This window comes from Pinus tabuliformis, chromosome J (genome assembly GCF_031772625.1).
Source record: "Pinus tabuliformis cultivar Carrire ecotype Pingquan chromosome J, CPIR1, whole genome shotgun sequence".
Classification (NCBI taxonomy): Eukaryota; Viridiplantae; Streptophyta; class Pinopsida; order Pinales; family Pinaceae; genus Pinus; species Pinus tabuliformis.
In genome coordinates, this window is record NC_142295.1 from 417,684,248 (window position 1) to 417,705,585 (window position 21,338).

Sequence of the window (21,338 nt, forward strand, 5' to 3'; positions counted from 1 at the left end):
GCTTCGTGAACAGAAGTCTGGTAAATGGTTAGTCGAGATAGAGCCGAGAGAGACTGTTTGGGCTCCTTTCCCCTATTAAAATGGAACAAACCAAAAGGGATAAGACCTCTCCCATCATAAGAGGATCCATGTCCCCTCTCTCAAGCTATATAAACTTCTCCTTTTCCAACCTTAGCTAGCTAATGAAAGGGCTGGAATAATCTGCAAAATCTTGATAGCCAAAACAACTCTTGATAGCTTTAGCCTTCTAGTTTATGCTTGTAAAGGGAGAATAAGTTTGTAGTTTGTTTGGTTTGGAGAAAAGAGGAAGAATCCTTGAACTTCCATTGTTTGAGGGTGAATCATGAGATGCTAACAGTGGTGCTAGAACCCGGACATGTCGAAGGAAACCTACAACGCTAAGGTGAAGGTTGTACTTTCCTTTTTGTCATAATAATACAACTGATATTTTGTTTCCTATATCAATTGCATATGCTATTTGGTAGCTTAAGACTCCTTAGCCTCTTAAGTAGGTTGAATATATTGTATGTTATCATGTGTGCTTTGGTTGCCTGTCTATTTGTTTTATGTGCTTGTTTTCCATTAAGGAGCTGATCGCTTGAGCAGAGACACAAGGACTTCATCAAGCAAGGATTAGCAATACAAGAGGTAGGATCTTATCCATTCTCAATCTAAGGGAACTTATGTTATATTATCTTGTTTGTGGCTAGACCCTCTCCACTAGGCTAGAGGGATTGTCTCTGTTCGTAGAGAGAATCTTCGTAGTCCACAAATTGGCGACCATACTGGGGATCCATCACTCTCTTTGGATTGTTTTTCATTTCATGATTTGTGACAACTTTTCTCGTTTCACTCTTTCTCTTTTGCAATTTTTACTTTATGTTATTTTCTACTTTGATTCTTGAATTTAGAGTGACAGGTTTGGTTTTGGTTTGTGGAATTTTTTCTTTTTTCTTTGAATCCCTCGATCAGCGTTGTTAATTTTCTAACAATAGAACCGACCAGTGCGAGTTCCTCTTGAACAGTTGTGCCACAACCCTTTATGGCGCTTATTGCTAGTTAGACAGTCACGCCGATGCTTGTAGGTTAAAATCAGGGTTTCTCTTAAATCATTGCCAGTGTGTCTTGTCCTCATAAATTTTGTTTCTTGGCTTTTCTGCCTTTATTCTCCCTGGCTAGAATCCTTTGTTAGCTTGATTTATTTTGTTGATTGGTTTGAGATTGAATTACTTGATTTTTTGGGTTTTTGGATGGTTTGTGTCCCTAGGGCATCTAGGTCATTGTCCATTCATTTTCTTATCTGCTCATCAAGTCAAGTTGTTGATTTGTTGCTTCATGCATTTCATGTTTTATTCCTTGCATCTATATTGCCTTATTTCAATTGAACAAGTGAAAAAGTTTCGTTTTCTCTTCTCTTATTGAACAACTCTTTTCTGAGCATAGATTACATTGGTTGGTTCGTTTCGATTGAATCTTTGAATATTGGTTTGAAAGGAGTTCTTTTTATCATGCTTGGAATTTGATTGATGTTTGGTTGTTTGAAAATTTTCATTGAAATGTTTATGTGAAAAATTCATTTTAGCATTCCACTCAAGAAAATACATCATTTTAGTGTGTTTAGTTGATATGTTGCATTAAGTAGCATCATTGAAAGCTAGAAATACACCATCATGAGAATTTGAAATGAAATGATCTTCTTTTCCTGTTAAAAGGACTAGGTGAAGTGCATCTCATAGGTAGAGTAGAAAGTGAAAAGAATTTTCATTATTTTGTTTCAAAAAGCAAAGTAGTGAAGAGTCATCTCACTTTCAGTTGCTTTTTTGCTGCATTGATTGTTTTCTCTTCTCTCAATTAGTGTAAGCATTCATCGAATTGAAAGGGTTTTGTCTCATATAGTTGCACATAAGATTTTTTCAGGTGACATCGGTAAGGCCTAAAAATTGAGACTTAATTTCAAGATAAACCTTTAAAATATATTCAATTAACCTAAGGCGCATTTGAAACTAAACACTCACATTTAGAGGTCTAGGCTAGAGATGTGTTCCGGCATGTTTAAACCTAGCAGTTGTTGTTCGCTTCAACATTAGACAACACTAGTACAAACTTGTGCTCCCCATAGCATCACGTATATAAAGGGAGACCCCACTATTTTTGTAATCCTTTATCCACAGGAAGTCGAGTCTGCCGCCTTGTAAACATGATACACCGAACAAAACATTCAGGGAGATTTCTTAATCGTACTTTTCGGTTCGCCAGGAGGTATTCTGCAGTTCACGGTTACTTGGTAATCCTTTTTGCCTAGATTGCCTTGAGCAGTCATTTTGGTATTTTTGACTCTTTAAATTTAAAAGATCATCGAGCACTTGTCCTTTAAATTATTATCTCTTCTCTTTTGTTTGAGAAAAAGTCATCGTGGCTGAACCATAAGGTTTTCCTCGTTCCACTTCCTCTCCTCCTTCTAAAGGCCATCCAGAGAAGCTTTCCTTGAACTTCCGCAGTCACTTGAGTATCAAGGTGTTGAACTTGTGATTGTTCTAAGTATTCAACATTTGTCTTCTAGTCCACCTCCATCAGATACTAGGTCACCTTACGAATCTTGTACGAAATCCCCTGATAATCCTATCCAGACTCCTGAGAGTCCACAGACTTTTGAAAGTCTGCAAAGACTGGTTTCTTATCCACCAGACCCTTTTTTGGTATCTCCTCAACATCTTTATAGTCCATACGATCATCTTAGTGTTCCTTTGGAGTTGTCTCCTTGTTCATCTTCGTCTCGTCGTTGGTTGTCTTCTATGGAGTATGAAGGAGAAATCCCAGTCTCTTCTCTGAGTCAGTCAGAAGTTTCTCCTACTCACACTCCTCACATGGGTGATGAGTAGAGATACGAGTTCCCTCTGGAAGGTTTCCCTTTTACGGGAAGAGTCCCGTCCCTTTCTTTTCTTGAGTTTAGTGAGCCCATATTGCCGCATGGTTATACCTCTCTAGCCTAGTTGGTTTTGGGTACTCTAGTGCCTTGTCATTATATCAGAACCATATTTGGTCTTCTGGCACTATGCCTACCTTAGATTCGTTCATTCAGAACACAACCTTTCAACCGATTGTACAAACTGCAGTCACTTCAGTTCCGGTTCAACCTACCATTCCGTCTCAACCTGTTTCTTTATTTTGACTAACTCTCCTGGTCCAACTGACTGTCTCAAGTCAGGTCATGGTAAGTTATTCTACCCCTCCAGTGAGTGGACAGACTGTGCCACCACCTAGGGGAAAAGATCCAAATATCTCTCTTATGTCAGGCCAAGCCAATGTGAGTGGATCACAAACTCACATGGTTGGAATGAATCAACCTTTTTATGGCACTATTCCTAACCCTGTTGATCTATTTGGGTCAGGTAACATCCACTACCAGTATCCATACATGGCTCAGGATCCATTCCAACCAGCTTATGTTCCATATGGTTTGCAAGCCTTGGTTACTTCACCTTACATCCCTCAAGCTAGACCTTTTGTTCAGCCTAGCTTGGTGGATATGGCCATATTCAATTCGAGAACTATCCAGGAATCGTCCAGCTACCCTTGTAGCAACAAGGGAAACCTTCACAACAACAAGGGCAATCATTGCAGTAGCAAGGACAACTACTACAACTGTAAGGGAAACCTTTGTAACATTCGCAGCAACCTCTGTAGCCGCAGACAAATTTTGTTCAACAGTCCTCCCAACCTTCGTCCTCGCAAGGTTAGCCTTTAGAGTAGCAGGGGCAACCTTTGTGGTAGCCACAAGGTGAGCCTTTGAAGTTGCAAAGACAACCTTTGCAGCAGCCACAAGGTCAGCCTTTGCAGCCACAAATCCAACCTTTGAAACAACAGGTCATATATGCATATCAGCAAGGTTAGCCTGTTCAAGGCCAAGGTCAACCTTTGCAAGGTCAAGGTCAACCCCTACTACAGTAGGTTCAAAATCATTATGTCTAAGGGAAATAGGTTCAAAATACTTAGGTCCAGGGGAAAAAGGTATAAAATCCTTACGTCCAGGGTCAGCAAGTTCAAAATCCTTACGTCCAAGGTCAACAGGCTCAACAAACTTTTAACCCATATGCCTATCAATGGCCTATGGTAGGACAATATCAAATCTACCCAGGAATGAATCCTCCCTATGGGCAAGGTAACCTTTAGTGGGGGAAAAATCAAATTCCATATGGACAAAATCCTCCACTGTGGGGGAAAAATCCTTACCAACAAGGATGGGTTCTATAGTTTGGGTCTACTCAAAGGCCCCACATGCCTTTTAACACGCAATTGCCTTTCTTGGCCACGTTGGAACTATCAGATGTTTCAAGGCTCACCAATGATCTTATCCTTCATTCACCTTATTAGCTTCCAATTCCAACAAAAGTTCCGAGCGATTGCCCCAAATTTGAGGGAAAAGCGAAGGAGGATCCTGTTATCACTCAGATTTTCCTCGAAGTTGTTGGAAGAGGAAAGGGGTCCGAGGTAACCACAAACCAATATTTTAGATACAGAATCTAGCCAATCTGTATCCAGAGAGGGCTCTCTCTTTAAGTTTTAGCTTTGTTTAATAAGGTTTTAGGCTAGTTGTGAAGTTTAGGGGTTTTGTTTTGAGTTTGGGTGGTGAGATTCAGTAGCAGAGGGGTAAAACTAAGTAATGCAGGCCATTGGGCTAACAGAGTCAAAGAAGATGTCTTAACTCGACATGCTTTCTTAACAAAAGATGGTTTCACAAGGCAAGATGGTCAAACAGGGAACAATTGAACAACTCGAGATAAATGGAATGGGTTTAAAATGTCTAAAGGGCAGTTAAGAATCCTTCAACATATTTAAAGAGAGAACTTGAATGATTATTACTAAAGAGTAGTTAAGAATTCTTTAATAAATAATCAATGTCAACGAGTTAGAAAACATGAGCAATGAAGATTTCACTGTTTATACTAATTTCAGAAGAAAACATGGAGAACAATAACGATTGAAAATAGAGTGCAATCAAACATATTCTGAGTTAATATTTTTCGTTTATCATTCAGATGTGAAACATAGATGATATAATAATAAGGAAAACTTAAAACAATAGATATAGGAGACTTATTGATCCAGTGTTTGATTCAAGAAATCTGTGAAAAGTCCTTTGCTTCAATTCTTCATCCAGCAAGCCACACAAAGTTGGTCCAATCAGCACTTTATTCCAAAATAGTCAATATTACAACAATGTCTAAGAATCCACCATCAATACTCCAAATGAGGGGGTATTTATACAAAATATTTTACCAAAAATATCTCATAACAGAGTGAGATATATTCTAGCAGTGACTAATCATATTTTACAAGAAAGTAGAGACAACTAGTCTCGAAGATAGGAGGAAGCTAAACTGATGTTGTGCTGGTCCTGTTTTTGCTGAATGTGCTGGAGGCAGGCCCTATGATTTGGCTTGTTGTTGTCTTCTTTAGTAGCTTCGTGCTGGCTGCCCTGTTTTGACTGATACTCTTTACCTGTTCTAATACAGTTCGACCTGTTTGACCCCTTTTCATAATTAGTGCTTCTACACCTTCCACATATTTGGGATCATGTCCCAATCCAATGATGATTTATTCTAATGATTTTATTATGTTATCCTTGGCTAGGGAGGAGGCTTTTTCCAAGTGAAGTTGAGCAGCTGTATTATCCAAGGAATTTTGTAGCTTGTGGGCCATCATTGCTTTGTCAGCCAGTGTGGAATAGACCATTTCCCCAGTTTGCTTGTGAAGTTCAATCTGGTCCATAGGATGAATATCTTTGGCTAAGACCTCCAAATTTGTTCTGATGTAATCTGCTGCTGACTAGGGTTGTTGCACCTTTGGCTTGAAGTAACTCATTATCATTTTGCCTTCTTTGATGTCATAGGCTGACATCAATCTCTGCTGGTTTGTGGGGGCCATTTTCAAGTATTGATTGTAAATTTGAAGCCTTACTGGATCATTCCTAGCTTTTATCTCTATAAATGTCTTCTTAATGTCTAAGGCCTGTTTGCTTTGTGGCCTAGTGGATGATACTTCTACACTGTGCTGTCTTTCTAGCTCCTGCCTTTGTGAGCTAGTTGAGGTTCCTCCCAATGGGGGAGTTTGCTGGCTAGTTTCTCTTTCAGATCTTAGACTTTCTGTGGTTTCTTCAATGATTTCCTCTTCTGAAAGAGGATTCAGTCTTTGTCTCTTTACTCTAGGTTGTTCTGTAGGTCCACTGATAGGTGTGGTGGTTTCTCTATCCCTCTTTTTGTTTCTTTCCTCATTTAGAGGAGTTTGCAAGGTTGGGCTTTCTGCTACATGGGTTTGAGGAATTTGTACTTGACTCTGTTCTTTGGACATTCCAAACTGTCATTGTAGGCTGCTCTGTGGTCTCCACTTCTTTGCCTTTGGAAGTTCCTGTAACTGGTATGTTGGTTTCCTGTGCAGGCTGTTGAGAAGTTCTGGCAGAAGATGTACCAATTTCTAATTGTTGAGGCAACTTGAATGATACCTGTCCAAAAGAGTCTAGGTCAAGGGTTTTTTCAAGATCTTTCATAGCATTTTCCATCTTTTCCTGCTCACTAATCTCTTCTATTAGGGTCCCTTCTACCCATTCATCCTGATTTGCAAACTGTTCAATTTCTGGGATCCTATGATGTATATAAACTGATAGCCTGTTTTTTGTCCTTCTGTCACATATGAAACTATTTGGGTCATATGGCACCCACCAAATTTTTTTCTTCAATCTAAGGTGGTCTTCTAAAATCTTTTCAGCTTCTTGCCATTCATCCCTAGAATTGATGACAAAAGGGCCTAACTGATTCTTGATTCTTAGCTGAGCCTTTTTCTTGGCAGTACAAAATAGACTAAATCTGCATTTATGATCTGTCTGAAATATTCTAGTGCAAATAATCTCATGGGCACATATTTAGGTAACTTGAAAGGGCAAAGTTCACACCCATACATTCTGATTTCTGTGTGATTTTGGTACAGGTACCAATCACCTATCCTTTACTATTTAGAGAGCTGCAAATTTTTTTTCATGTCACCAGAGATCCGAGGAGGGGAAACTCCTATTAACAGACTGGTTGCTGGATGCACAAATAAGTCAATGAACTCATTATAGTTGTAAGGGGACTCATGGGTATAATGAAAGATTGAACTCCAAAAAATCACAGACCTTCGATTTCCTTTTGAGTCCAATTTCCTGATGGGGAAAGGAAAGCTGTCTGGTTGATGATATAACAAAAGATGGTATATGAAAGATGTGTATTTGAAAACTCCTTCCCTATCCAAATTTAGGAATTGATCATGGATTTTGTTGGCAATATAAGTAGCATAGTCATATCTGACAGCAGGAGGTTGTTCTGGAGTAAAGATTGATAATAAAACTAAGGTGATATCATCAACAAATTCACTTGAGTTAAATCCCATGATCAGAGATATCATATCAACAATAAGTTTTCTAGTCTTAGTGAAGAAAGCTTTCAGATAGGGAGGTGGACCTTTAGGCTGGTGCTTTGGTAACATGAAGATTTGAACAATACGAGTCACTTCTTATTTGGACAACTGAGATGCTTTTTCAAATAAATATCCCATGGAAAGAGGAGCAAGGGGCTGAGTGGGGTAGAACTGTATCATTTCATTGATGGATTTAGCAGTTATGGGGAAAGGATAGTTTGAACTGGGGACATAACAACTCTATGGATGGGATCATAATTAGCACAACAATGATGAATTATCTTTGGGAAAACATGAACTGAGGGGAGAAAATACATGGGAAGGTTAGACTCCCAGAGTCCAAAAGTATCAGATTTATTTAGATAACTGTCTCTGGCTTGGCAAAAGGCTTGAAGATGATTATAATTAGTGGTTAAGTCCTTTATTTGAAAATCTTTGTCTGCAAGAGGCAGATAATCTAATTCTTTGTGGGGAGCGTTGAGGGGCGCGACATTTAGAACTATAGGGGTTTCCATATTTGGTTCTTGTGTATTCAAATTAGAATTCGGGCTTTCTGTGGGAAAATGGATTAAGTAGCAGGTTTATGGCCTTTTTATGGAAACTACAGATTGTTTTTACCTTGAATTTGGCTTTCTCTGGTAGAATTCTCAGTAGAAAAATGAAATTGCAGGGTTGCAGGGCAAAATGAATAAATGCCTGTGTTAAAGAGGAAAACCGTACAATGGAAAGTTGGTTGATAGGCTCCGAAGCACGTGTTGTAGTCTTTCTGGTCAGGTGGTGGTTGAGAAGATGAATCCTAGAACAATGGACTCGGTCGTTAATTTGCATGGGAGCTCAGGAAGCAATGCATTACCATGAAATGAAATTTTATCGTTGTATTTAACAAAGTTCAGGTTGGCGGGACTTTTTGGCTTTATTGGGCGGATGACGTAAGCTGGATGTGAGGTTTCATCATTACTCGGAGGGTGGTGAGTGGTTTGCATCGCACCACTTTTGAGGCTGGGCGGTTTTGGATGGAGGGCGAGCGAGCATATGGAGCGAGCAACGCGTGGCAGAGGTACGACAGAAAACCGCCTGGTGATCGCGAGTTAAAGCGCGGTCACCAGGGGGGTCGCGATATCGCCGTCAACCGTTGGATGAAAAGGTGATGATCGGACGACTAACGGGCGTGGGACATGGCAGGGATTTAACGCGGCGGGCCCGGCATAATTAACTATTAATTAACTATATCGGGGCAAAAGTGATTAGTTGACGAGTTGGTTATTAATTAGCTAAGAGAGTTAACTAATTCCTTTGCGCAGCGGGGAGTTAGAGTCCTTAATGAAATATGGGTTAATTCATTAATCCCCTTTTAAACATTGGTTATGGTTGTATTCAAATGGGGCGGGATATATTAAAAATTTGGGGTTTTATGTATAATTAAATAACAGGAGAAGGGTTTTATGGTGCGGGAGTTATATAATACTAGTTAGGAATTAATATGAAAAATGTAATGGAAAGCGCTAAGCAAAACATTGAAGTATATATTCAAACTTAGGCTAAAGTGGAAAAAGGGGTCTATTTAGTGATATTGTGCATTATTTCTAAGTAAAATAGGATTTTACTTAGAAAAACTTTATGAAATGAAATGAATAGTTTATGGATGATATTAAGTACTTAGGCTTTTAAATCATTGGGCCGAGGGTCCGGTCCCTCCAGAAGTCAAAGAAATGCTCTGAGCCCCTTTGATTTTCAAAGTCCTTAATACTTGAGGGGGAATTAGTGAAATCTTTAGGGAAAAATGTGAATGGAAATTAGTTATTTGACCTTGTCTTGCTTGAACTGCATCAAGTGTAATATTTTCCTTGCACTGGTGGTAAAAGTAAAGATCAACACATTTAGAAGCATTTTTCATCACAAGTAATTCTGCAACACCATCTACCTACCCTATCTACTTTAGCCTGACATTTTTTCTTCTTTATTAGGGTGCACTTAGACTAGAAAACCCTTATCAATCTTCTTTTTCTTTTACATGGCAAGCCTACCTAAGTCTGCACTTATTACATCCAAGGGCTCAGATTAGACTGTTGAGCTCCTTTTCTTTACTCTACCTATCTACTTATCTGCCAAGATTAAACTATTTGGCTAGATGTTTATTCTCTATCTCTAAAACATAAAATTCAAATATGAACATGAGCCAAGTTTAAATAGTTTGACTCTTCATCAATTGTGGCATAAATGACAAGATGCACACAATTATTTATTACAGAAAATGAAAAAGTAGTGGCATTTAGACTTGCACACTTTCTTGGTATGTTTTGTTTGGGGTTCATTTCTTCTCTTTTTTGACCATTTTATTCTTTTCACCTTTTGATTTTTCTTTTAGGGTATACCCTCTTTAAATTTTTTAAAATTTTCGGTTTTTTTGGAAATATGGAAAACCTTGCAACAAGAGAGGTATGAACATAGTACAGAGCTCATCAAGTCAATCATGAAATATGACACCTATTGGTACAGGAGCATAACACTGGCTCCACTTGGGGATGGATTTTCCTGGTTGGAAGTCAAGAACAATAGGTCAGATGGCCTTCTGAATGACTTTGACTGTGCTCTGAAATCTCCTTCTTCTGGTTGCTTTATTGTATGTATGACAGTAATCTTTCTGAAGCTTAGGGCCCTCTCTTCAGGCTTCAACTCCAGCAAGTTACTATCCAAACTACGACATTACCAAGGATATAGTATTTACATGTTAAAATAAGAATACATTAAAAAGTGGGATCATAATAGTGTTTCAGCATCCGACCATTAACTGGTCCTTCTTCTGTTTCTGTACCCTCTAGGTTCTTCAGAAAGTAAGTATTGTTCCCTTGTAAAGCATGGACAACAAAAGGTCCTTTCCATAGGAAGTCAAATTTCCCATGTTTTCCTTTATCCTCTCTCCTGGAGTCCCATCTTAAAACTTTGTCTCCAATGTAGAAGTCTTCTACCTTGGTTCTTTTATCAAACATTTTCTTACGCTTCTCTTGTACCACTTGAAATCTCTGATATACTTCCTCTCTGGTTTGTTGCAAATGGATAGTCTAACTTATTCTCCTTTGAATATCATTGGGTTCCACTTGAGCTTCTTGAAGTAATTTCATTACAGGAACTTAAGGATGAAGGAAACATAGCCTCCATACCATAGACTAGTTCATATGGACTAGTTCCAATAGATTTCTTGGTGGTAAGTCTGTCTGCCCATAGTGCATTTATAAGCTTCTCGTGCCAGTTTTTCTTGTTTTCTTCCAATAATTTCTTAATAATATTAATTAGGCTTTTATTGGAGGATTCAGCTAGACCATTACCTTGAGGGTAATAGGCTGTGGAATGGCCTAGAGTGATGTTATATTTATGGCAGAAACTTATCATTTTCTTGGATTTGAAGGCAACAACATTATCAGTTATGATCTTCTCAAGACAGCTGAATCTAGACAATATGTTGGTCTCTAGGAATCCTATAATTACTGTGTCATTGGCTTGTCTAGAAGGAATGGATTCAATCCATTTGGTGAAATAATCTGTGGCAGTGAGAATCCATTTATGTTGGCCAGAAGAGGGAGGATGGATTTCTCCAATGAAGTCCAGGCCCCATTGTTGGAAGGGTTTTTCAGTGGAGATTGGTCTCAGGGGTAAAGGTAGTAGTTTTATCTTGCCCTCAAAACTTTGGCATTTATGGTATGCAGTGATAAATTTCTTTACATTAGTGAACAAGGTTGGCCAATAAAATCCAGCCCTCAGGATCTTATCTACAATTGATTTCCAGTAAAGGTGTCCACCATAGTCTCTTGCACGAAATTCTTGGAAAACCTTGTCAACTTCTTCTTTTACTAAACAATTCAATAGAATACCTTCATGATTTTTCCAAAATAGAGCATTATCTAAAATACAAAATTTTGAAGCTTTCAGCTTTAAAAACCTTTTCTTTGTTCTGGATAACCCTGGAGGAGCCTACAGGTTTAGTAATACATAAGTTATATCAGCATACCAAGGTGAATCTAAGAAGTCCTGGCTGATTTGTGGAGTCGCCATCTCCTGTTCATTATCCAGTTCATTAATATCTAGGGCTTGACAATTTGTTTCAGTCATGAGTTTAGCCAATCCATGTCCTTTTATAAGCTTTGTGGGTTTTATTTCCATATCATATTCCAATATAGTAGCGATCCATTTGCCTCTTTTTCCCTCAATTCCATCTTGAGTTAGGATGTCTTTGACAACAACATTTGGTATGTAGGGTATTACATGGGAATACAATGTGTAGACTCTAAAGTCTTTAATAGCTTTCACCAATGCAAATGCTTGTTTTTCCATGATTTTGTATTTTAGATGTGCATCCCTAAGTGCTTTACTGAAAAAGGTTATAGGTTTTTCACATCCTTGATCGTCCTTTTGTAGTAAAACAATAGCTATGGTATGTTCTAATGCAAATGAAAATATTATGAAATCTCTATCGAACTTGGGACTTGTAAGAACCGGTGTTCTAGTTAAAGCCATTTTAATTTCTTCAAAGGCCTATTTGGCTTCAACTGTCCATCTAGTACTAGAATCCTTTTTCAACATATTATTAAGCAATCTAATTAATTCAGCTAAATTAGATATGAATCTTCTCAAAAAGTTAATCTTTCCTAGGAAAGCTTGAAGCTCTTTGACATTTCTAGGGTGGGATATTTGCAGAATAGCTTCTATTCTGGTAGGATCAATTCTGATGCCTTCTTTGGAGATAATATGGCCTAAAAGTTTGCCTTCCTCTAGACCAAATAAGGATTTCTTGGGATTTAAAGAAATACCATATTTTCTACATTTCAAGGATACTTGTCTCAGATAATCCAAATGTTGCTGATCTGATTTGGAAAAAGCAGTCAGGTCATCTAGATAAATAACCAGAAAATCATGAATTTCTTTGGCAAATGCTATGTCCATGGCTCTTTGGAAGGTTGCCCCTGCATTTTTAAGTCCAAATGGCATTTTAACATATTTGAATGTGCCCCATGGTGTTGTAAAAGCAGTCTTTTCCTGGTCATCAGGATGAACCAGAATTTGGTTATAGCTTGAGAACCCATCCAAGAGTGAAATCCTAGAAGCACCTACTACCCTCTGTAAAATGTGATCCATCTTGGGTAAAGGGTAGTTTTCCTTCAGAGAAACCTTATTAACATTCCTTAAATCAACACATAATCTGATTTCTCCAGTTTTCTTCCTAGTAGGTACTAAATTAGACACCCACTCTGAAAACCTGATAGGAGCGATTATCCCTGCTTCATACATTCGTTTGATTTCTTTTTCAATTAAGGGAAGTAGTACAGGGTTAATTCTCCTAAGTTTTTGCTTGAATGGTTTCTGATTTTCCTTCAGAGGTATTGTATGTTGAATTATTGAGGTGTCATAAGATTTCAGGTCTTCATAACTCCAGGCAAAGACATCCTGGAACTCTCTCATTAGTTCAACATATTTGAGTTTTTGGTCAGGAGGCAAAGATTTAGATAACTTTACCATTTTAGGATCATCCTTAGTTCCCAAATTATAGTCTTCAATATCTGCTTTTAAGGGTTCCATCTTAGGCTTCTTTGGAATATCATTGAAATCAAAGAGATCTTCCAAAGGAGTTAAGCCTTGAGGCAAATGATTGTCTTTTAAATTGATTACTTCGGATTCTCCTTCAATTATCTCACCAATGTCCATTTCTTTAAGATCCTGCATTTCTTTTTTGGTAAATTTTGTTGGATGGAGCATTTGAGTTGTACTTTCTACTGAAATATCCATTTCTATCTTATTTCTTTGATCAAACTCATTAACTGTATCTACATCTATGTTCATGTTAGAAAATTCTTCATTTAAAGTTAAATTTTTAATCTTCTTATCACTATCAAACACTTTCCAGTTCTTCAAATTGTCAGGTATAGCTGGCATATGTCTAATCTCAGCGGTGAACTGATGATTAGGTTCGAATGGTAATTTGCAGGTGCTGGCAAACATTGCCAAACTGTGAGCTTGCAAATTATGTTTTTTTGGGATTTTGGCAAGCTTGGTTTCTAGAAATGTGTTGAGAATCTCTATCACTGTGTTATAGACATTTTTGTGCCTAACAGCATGAAGCATGAAATGTCAATAATCTAAGGGATCCAAAGTCCCTAAACATGTTGTTCCTACCCCTAGAGGAACAAGGTCAGCAAACCACAGAACTGAAAATCAGTTCTCCACCTGAAAATACTCAAAAACAAGCTAATTCTGGATCATGTCAACTGCTCCACTGAGCATCTGCGCTGAATGTCAACTGCTCAACTCTGTACCTACGCTGAATGTCAAATCTAATGAAGGCTACCTGCGCTGGGCGAGATTGGCCAAGTGGCACAGTCATTCTGCAAGGTGTCAAATGCCCAGGAAGCTTCCAAAATGACACTTGGATCAGGGAATTCGCCTTGTGATGAGTAAGAGGATCTAGATCTCCAAGTGGAAGCAAGAAACTCCAAGTGGACTCAAGAACTGAAGTATAACTGAAGTGGGAGAGGACACTAGTCAGCTTCATGCCAGCCTCAAGCTGACTCATCCTTTCTCCAAAACTCCTATATATAGAGCTCTCTCATGAGGTCTAGAGAGGCTGGAATTTTGTGCAAGTAAGGAAGTGCTGTTGGTTTGAGTATAGAACTATTGGGTGATTGCTTTGAAGGAGGTGAAGAGGAGATTTCTTTCTGCTGGGAGGTGTTGCTGGATTGGGCCTATTATGGTTGTAACACTCTCAGAACTTTACTTCTTCCATTAATAAAGTATTTGAGGTTCTTCTATGTGCATGTGTCTCAATGGTGTATTGATGCTTGTATGTTTGATTTATTCTAATCCTTGAATCAATTATGGATGTATGCTTCTTGTAGTTTCCCTTTCTTGTGCTTTTGCAGGATCTTTGTGTAGCTGGGCCAGTGAAAGAGCAAGGAGCTGGGAGCAAGCGGCAAAGAGGGAAGACTGGATCAACCATTAGCGGAAGACAACGGTTAGTGGATCCCTTTCTCCTCTCTCTTACATCTCATAAAGAAGTAATCTTGAATAGCTTTGTATTCAGTTGTTGCTGAGGTACTATCACCCTTAGAGTGGGATAGGGTCATTCCGTATTGGATACTTTTCCCAACAACAACTGTATCTCTGTAATACTTCAATCTAGGATCATTTGTTGAATATTTTCCTTTAATCTGTTGAACTATTAACTCAGAATATCTTAAGACAGACACCCTAATTGCTCCGAATCTTTTGATCAATTTAAGACCTAGCAACAGAGCCTCATATTCTGCCATATTATTGGTGCATCTAAAGTTTAGTCTGTAGGCATGGCCTTCAGCATGATCGTTTTCAAGATTGTGCACCCACACTCTTGCTTCTGCTCCTAATTTGTTAACTGACCCATCAAATTCTAAGTGCCACAGAATTTCATGCCCATAATTGGTGTCAGGAGTCTCAGGAATCTGTGTAGTAGGGAGATATGGTTTTTGAACTTCTTCTGGTTTCTCTTGGGTGTCTGATGTTTCATTTTTCTCAGAAATTTCTTGTATTTGAACACTAGATTTTTCATTTATAATTTCTTTTGGTTCTACTGCTAAAACTTCTAATTCATTTGAGGAATCACTTTCAGCATTGTACAGAATGAAAGAATCCATATCAGAATGTACTGAGTAGATAGGAAAATTTTGGGGTTTCTCCTGACTACTTACAACGTATTTCATTAAGGTTTCTCTGTATCATAGAAAATTTTAGGGGCGAATGTTCGCCTTTTGGCGAAATTAAGGGGTTTTAAATTTTTAGTGGGCGAATATTTTGTATCATAGTACATTTTTACAAATCACCTCAAATAGCCCACCTTATTTTAAGGGAGAGGGTAAAAAAGGTAAATTTAACCCTTGAAATTAGGAGTTACAACCTTCCATTCGCCCATTTTCAAGAATAGGTTTTATTTAAGTGAATCCTATGGGCCAAAGGCCCAAATACCATATTTATAAAAGAGGTATGGTAAATTAATAAAAATATAAATAAATGAGAGGTATGGTAAATAAATAAAACATTTTTTATATTTACTCCATAAGTCACCTTATATACATGCAAGGGTGTAAACAAATAAAAATATAAGTAAAGTGGAGGTATGGTAAATAAATAAAACGTCTTTTTATACTTACTCAAAAGGTATGGTAAATAAATAAAAATATAAATAAACTAGACGCATGGTAAACAAATAAAACCTCTTTTTATATTTAGTCCATAACCCTCGTTCTATTTATGAAGGCTCAAGAAAGAGGTTTTATTTAAGTCAATCCTATAGGCCAAATACCATATTTGTAAAAGAGGTATGGTAAATTAATAAAAATATAAATAAATGAGAGGTATGGTAAACAAATAAAACATTTTTTAATATTTACTCCATAAGTCACCTTATATTTACGAACACTCAAAAAATGTGCTATATTTAGGTGAAACCTATGGGAAAAATACTATGGGAAAAATACCATGGACTAGATTGTTATTAATACCATGCAAAAAAACATTATTAACCCTAACATTAGTATTAATAAAAATAAAAATGGCACATGGTATTGACCCACGGTATTCACCAAAATGGCACATGGTATTGACCCATGGTATTCACGTGGAATGTAGCCTATTTAAATGGGGGAATTAAACCATCATAGATCCATCTTTACTCTGGATCTACTAACCCCGAGAGGTATCAAAAATCATGATATGCAAACTAGCATAGAGTGAAAAAATATTTGATCCAATCAAGAGTAAAAATGGATGTTGTAATTTAATGTATGTTAAACATTTTAGCTTGGTTAAAATAAAAAATAAAATAAAAATCAACTATTAATTTTATTAATTTTTATAAATTACTAATAGTAATTTTTAAGCTCCAGGTTTATGATAACCCATGTTATTGACCCATGGTAATACCATGGTATTCATGTGAGCATAGACTATTTAAAGGGGAAATTCTATCATCTTAGATCCATCTTAATTCTGGGTCTACCAAGTGCTCAGAGGGATAAATAGATTTCATCCCCCTAAGAGTGGTAGATGTGGAGTTAAGATGGATATAGGTTGGTTTTTATGATAATGAAGATATTAAATAGACTTAGGAAATTATATTGTAAAAACATCTTAAGGTGAATGGTTAAAGCATAGAAATTGGACAAGTATATTTGTATACTTCTATTTTGAACTGAAACAAATCTAGGGCTAAAAGGAATGGATTGGTTACACTAGTCATCCTTCTATAACTTTCCAACATATGCTGGAGTAAACAAATTGTAATTTGGGTAATTTTTCTAATTGCAAACAAGAACATACTTGTGTATTGGCAGGGTGGTTACGAGGTCCCTAGAAGTGATGAATTTGAATTTTTCTTGGTTTTATATATAGTATTAGGTTTTTTCTCATGCTTTCTGTGAATGGCACGGGTGAATTTTATACTACACCCACTAGGTTATCAATATGTCATTTCAGTAATTTTGATTTCAAAAGATATTTTAAAAAAATGCAATGATTTCATTTGTGTATTCAATAAACACAAGATTTTATAATTGAGTAAAATATTCGCCATGCCTGGTGAGAGAATTGCCAAAAAATTATATATACATATCATATTATTGATAAAATCGCCTTCCATTTTTTCCTATATACCATGGAGATTCGCCCATTTATTATACATGTAAATTTAGGGGGGGTTCTTAAAATTTTCCCTGCTCTGTATAGTTTCTTGGGTTGACCAAATAGTGAAATAGTAGCATAAGACATGTCTAGTTGTAGAGATCCTTGAAGTTTTTCACCCCAAGACCTGGACAATAACATGCCACACTTTGGTGGAATATCAGTTACTACTATGTCCATTAAGATTGTTTTGGCAGGATATTGAACTAGAGATACACACAAGTCTTTGATTAATCCTAAACATCTGACCTGACTTGAATCAAACGAAAAGAGGCCCTTATATGGCCTGGTGATGTCTAGGTCCAATTTCTCCATTACAGATGTTATCACAAAATTAGGTACTGAAGGCTGCCAATCAGCAAGACTCTGTGTAACTATTTCAAACCAGACTTTTGACTAAGGCTTAGCCTCCTTAGCCTGAGAGGGCTCTCTCAAAAGGTTATAGATTTTGAATATTGATAAGATGGCTAACTCTTGTAAGGTGAATTTAACAAACATGCTGGCTGGACAGACATTACAAAGGCTTCCATTGGGCTCATGGAGTCAATCATGTTACAGTAAACCATAAAACTACTCATTCATAGAAGTCAGGGCATGTAATGTTTAAACACTCAAAATACCTCTCCTAGAAACCTCAACTTACAAATACACACAGGAAGTCAGAGCAACAATGTGAATTCTGAGTGATTGTGTATTTATACAGCTGTAAAACATAAAGGATAAAACAAACCACATATATCTTGAGCATCTGAAACAATGTATGAATCCTGAGAAGAAAAAGCAGTCATTTGTATTACTGAGAACAAGTTTTTACATAAGCCAAAATAAACTCTGTTTCTCAAAAATATCCAACCCCTATTACCTCACTCTCTTAGCTATTTATAGAGTTCTTCTACCTGATTCCGATTCATCTGAGGGGAACTCGAAGTCCTTTTCTCATGACACCTATTCACCTTTAAACTAACTAATAAAAGCCACTTACTACTAATTGACAGCTCTAGAAACCTAAAACAAATAAGATTCTAATTCTACATCATGCTGGACATAGCATTTATTACAATTAAGATTCATTTTCTGCCAAGTGGATTACTACAGCGGTAGCTTTGATGGCTTTAATTACCATGAACTTCATTCTTTGACATCTGCTCTCTTTCTGGCGGTGGCTGTGATGAATTTTTAATGCTCCATGTTTGTCTTCAATGACACATCTTTTCTGTTACCCTGGAACATAGGCCCCTGTTTGTCGGACTTTGATGTGCTTCACAATATTCGAATCCAAAGAAGCATAATTAATGAATTCTGATTACTCAAAATAGAACAGGCTGCCACGTCTTTGATGTGCTGGCCATTTTTTCATGCGTGAAGACAACATCTTTCAGAAAGATTTGATGATTTGTCAATCATAATTGATTGGCTCAACTGAAACATGCAGCTACAGCAGTTTCGTAGCGCGCTACGAAACTGCTGTGTAATTGCATCATACACAGTCTCATCACTTCTCTGCATTCTTGCTACCTTCTCCCCATATTTCTCTTTCAGCTGATTGTTCACATTTTCCTCAACAAATGAATAACAACTTGCAAGTAATCCTGTTCAGCTGCCAGACTTCAATGTCAATACCTTTCCTATAAAACTCAAACAGCATGCCCAGATTTCTCTGCAAGCCCTGCCAACCTGGAACCTTTCACTGCAAAACACCTTTTCTTACAGCCACTTCAATAGATTCCAAAACACGAAGAACACAACTTTGACAGATGTTCAATTAGATCAATGAATCATCCACCTCAAATGATTGTGAAGTATCCTCATGGACCATTCGAGTATGCATAAAACCCAATTTAATGAACAAATGGCCAATACAGTTAACAACAGCATGAAAAATGGAAACTCCAGATTGCTTGCCACAAAGGTAACCACCAAATATGTGGTGTTTACAACTCAACCATAAGTAATTCAAGTTCTTTAACCATTGCTTGCAAGAAGTAATCTGTTTTCTGGAGATACTTTGGCTGGAACTTTCTTTTATGTAATGATGATTTCCTCCTCTGTTGGTATCTTCAGATACATATTTGTTATGGTTTTGTTCACTAAGACAGCATCGGAGGGTCAAATCTGTCGCTGGTCCACAAAGATGTTTCCCCACTGCAGCATAGTAAAAGCCTTTCAAAGATTCCACAGCTTCCAATTTCAAATCTTCAATGTCTATTCTCAGGCGCTCCAAATTAATGGCCTCTGTCTGTTGTTTATCAGATGACAATAAAAATTTATCTGCTCCAAGAATGCTCAATGCTTCATCCTTCTTTGATGCAGATGTGCTCAAAATTGTTACATTCAGTCCAAAAGCCTTTCCAAATTTTACTGCCATATGACCAAGACCTCCTAGCCCAATTACTCCAAGAGACTTGCCTGCATGATTCATGTGATGACGAATCATAGGGCTGCAAACAGTAATTCCTGCACAGAGCAAAGGTGCAGCTGAAGCCAGTGGTAGATTGTCTGGTATCTTAAAGCAGTACCTTTGGTGAACAACAATGTGACTAGAATATCCTCCTTTCGTCACTGTGCCATCTACATCGATACCATTAAAGGTGAAAATAGACCCTTTTGCACAATTGACTTCCATTCTTTCATTACAATATTCACATCGCTGACAGGAGTTGACATATGTACCCACTCCAACATGATCGCCAACCTTAAAATGGACTACATTGATGCCAACTTCTTTCACAATTCCAACAATTTCATGCCCTGGCACCAATGGATACTTTGAATCACCATGTTCATTCCGGGTCCATACAACATCGGCGTAACAAACTCCACAATGAGTTATCTTTAATGAGATATCATCAAGGCCTGGGACTCTTCGGTTAAATTGGTAAGGTGACAAAACACCTGATGGATCTCGAGCTTCCCATCCTGAACAGTTCTCCTTGCTGTCTTCTTTAGTATTCATGGTGTACCTGCCGAGTTTGAGCTAGAGAACCTCAAAGCTCACAATGTAAATCCATGCTTATTTGGCAACCATAGTTGCATCATAGCTTGGGAAATTCACACTGCTTTCTTGAGAATTTTCTTATCATTTTGTCTTTGTACTACTCTCGGAGTTTGCAGATCCCTGTTGCACCTTTCACTTTATGGACTATCCGATAAGCTGCTCTTAGCTCGATGTTTGCAGATCTGACAGGGTCGATCCAATACCCTGTTAAAGTTATAAATAAATGACATTAAATTAAATTTTAACGTCCACCAGACTTGGATGGGACGGATCGACTGGGCATGAAATCCTCGCCTCCACCGAAGCAGACTTGTGATTCCGGTGTCTAAGACCTCAGGTGAACTGAGAATTGCCTCCTCCTCCATTTCATTAGGAAAAGGGATACCCACCACCCATTGTAAGTAAAGATAATCTGCGGAGAAGAAACGAACCCGAGTTGGTAACATAAGGCAAGACAGTACACCCTGCTACAATTTGGTTGTGAGGTTCTGTTGAACTTGGAAGCCCCGACAATTCCAAAGCAATGAAATACGTGAGAGGATAAAATTGTGACAATAATTATAATGAATGTGTATGGTGGTTTGGGAATAACTTGTGCCATTCTTCGCACCGCATCCCAATTACATCCTCCGCCTTTTAGCACCTAGAACTGTTTCTAACACACGTGTTGTTTTACTGCCCCATGCATTTGGCAAACCATTCGCCACAGATCCTCATTTTTTTTTAACTGATAAAGACGCTTGCAAGCTGATCCAGCACTGTGACACGTTGAGTCAGATATTCCCACAGAATCCATAGGAGACAGAGGTGATATTCGCACAAATCCCCCATTTCGTAGCGCAGTTAGTGCAAAGTCGGTGTTTTTCGCTACGAAATCACCTAAACAAGTTGCGCTGCAAAACTGCTAAAGGATTTATGCGCTGCGAAAACACTTTGTCCTTAAGCTAGTCTGAGCAATTTTGGCAGCATAATTTTCAGTGATAACAACAGATTTAGGCATTAAGTTATGAGATGCACTAGAATCAAACATGGCATTATGAAGTATTTTATCATGTATGTTCAGACTTACATAGAAAGGAGGGATTCCTCCATCTACTGATTTTCCGTTCACTTCAGGGCCAAAAATTAATTCAGGCTGATCATCAAAAACATTTACTGAATCTTCATTCACAAAAATTTTGAGTGACTTGTTGATTTG

General features: G+C 37.7%; 1 pseudogene; it reads right to left on the bottom strand.

Annotated features, from left to right (window-relative positions):
- Nucleotides 1–3,475: 3,475 nt before the first annotated feature.
- LOC149227610 (putative cinnamyl alcohol dehydrogenase 1 pseudogene) lies at nucleotides 3,476–20,319 on the bottom strand (annotated as a pseudogene).
- Between the last annotated feature and the right edge of the window lie 1,019 nt (nucleotides 20,320–21,338).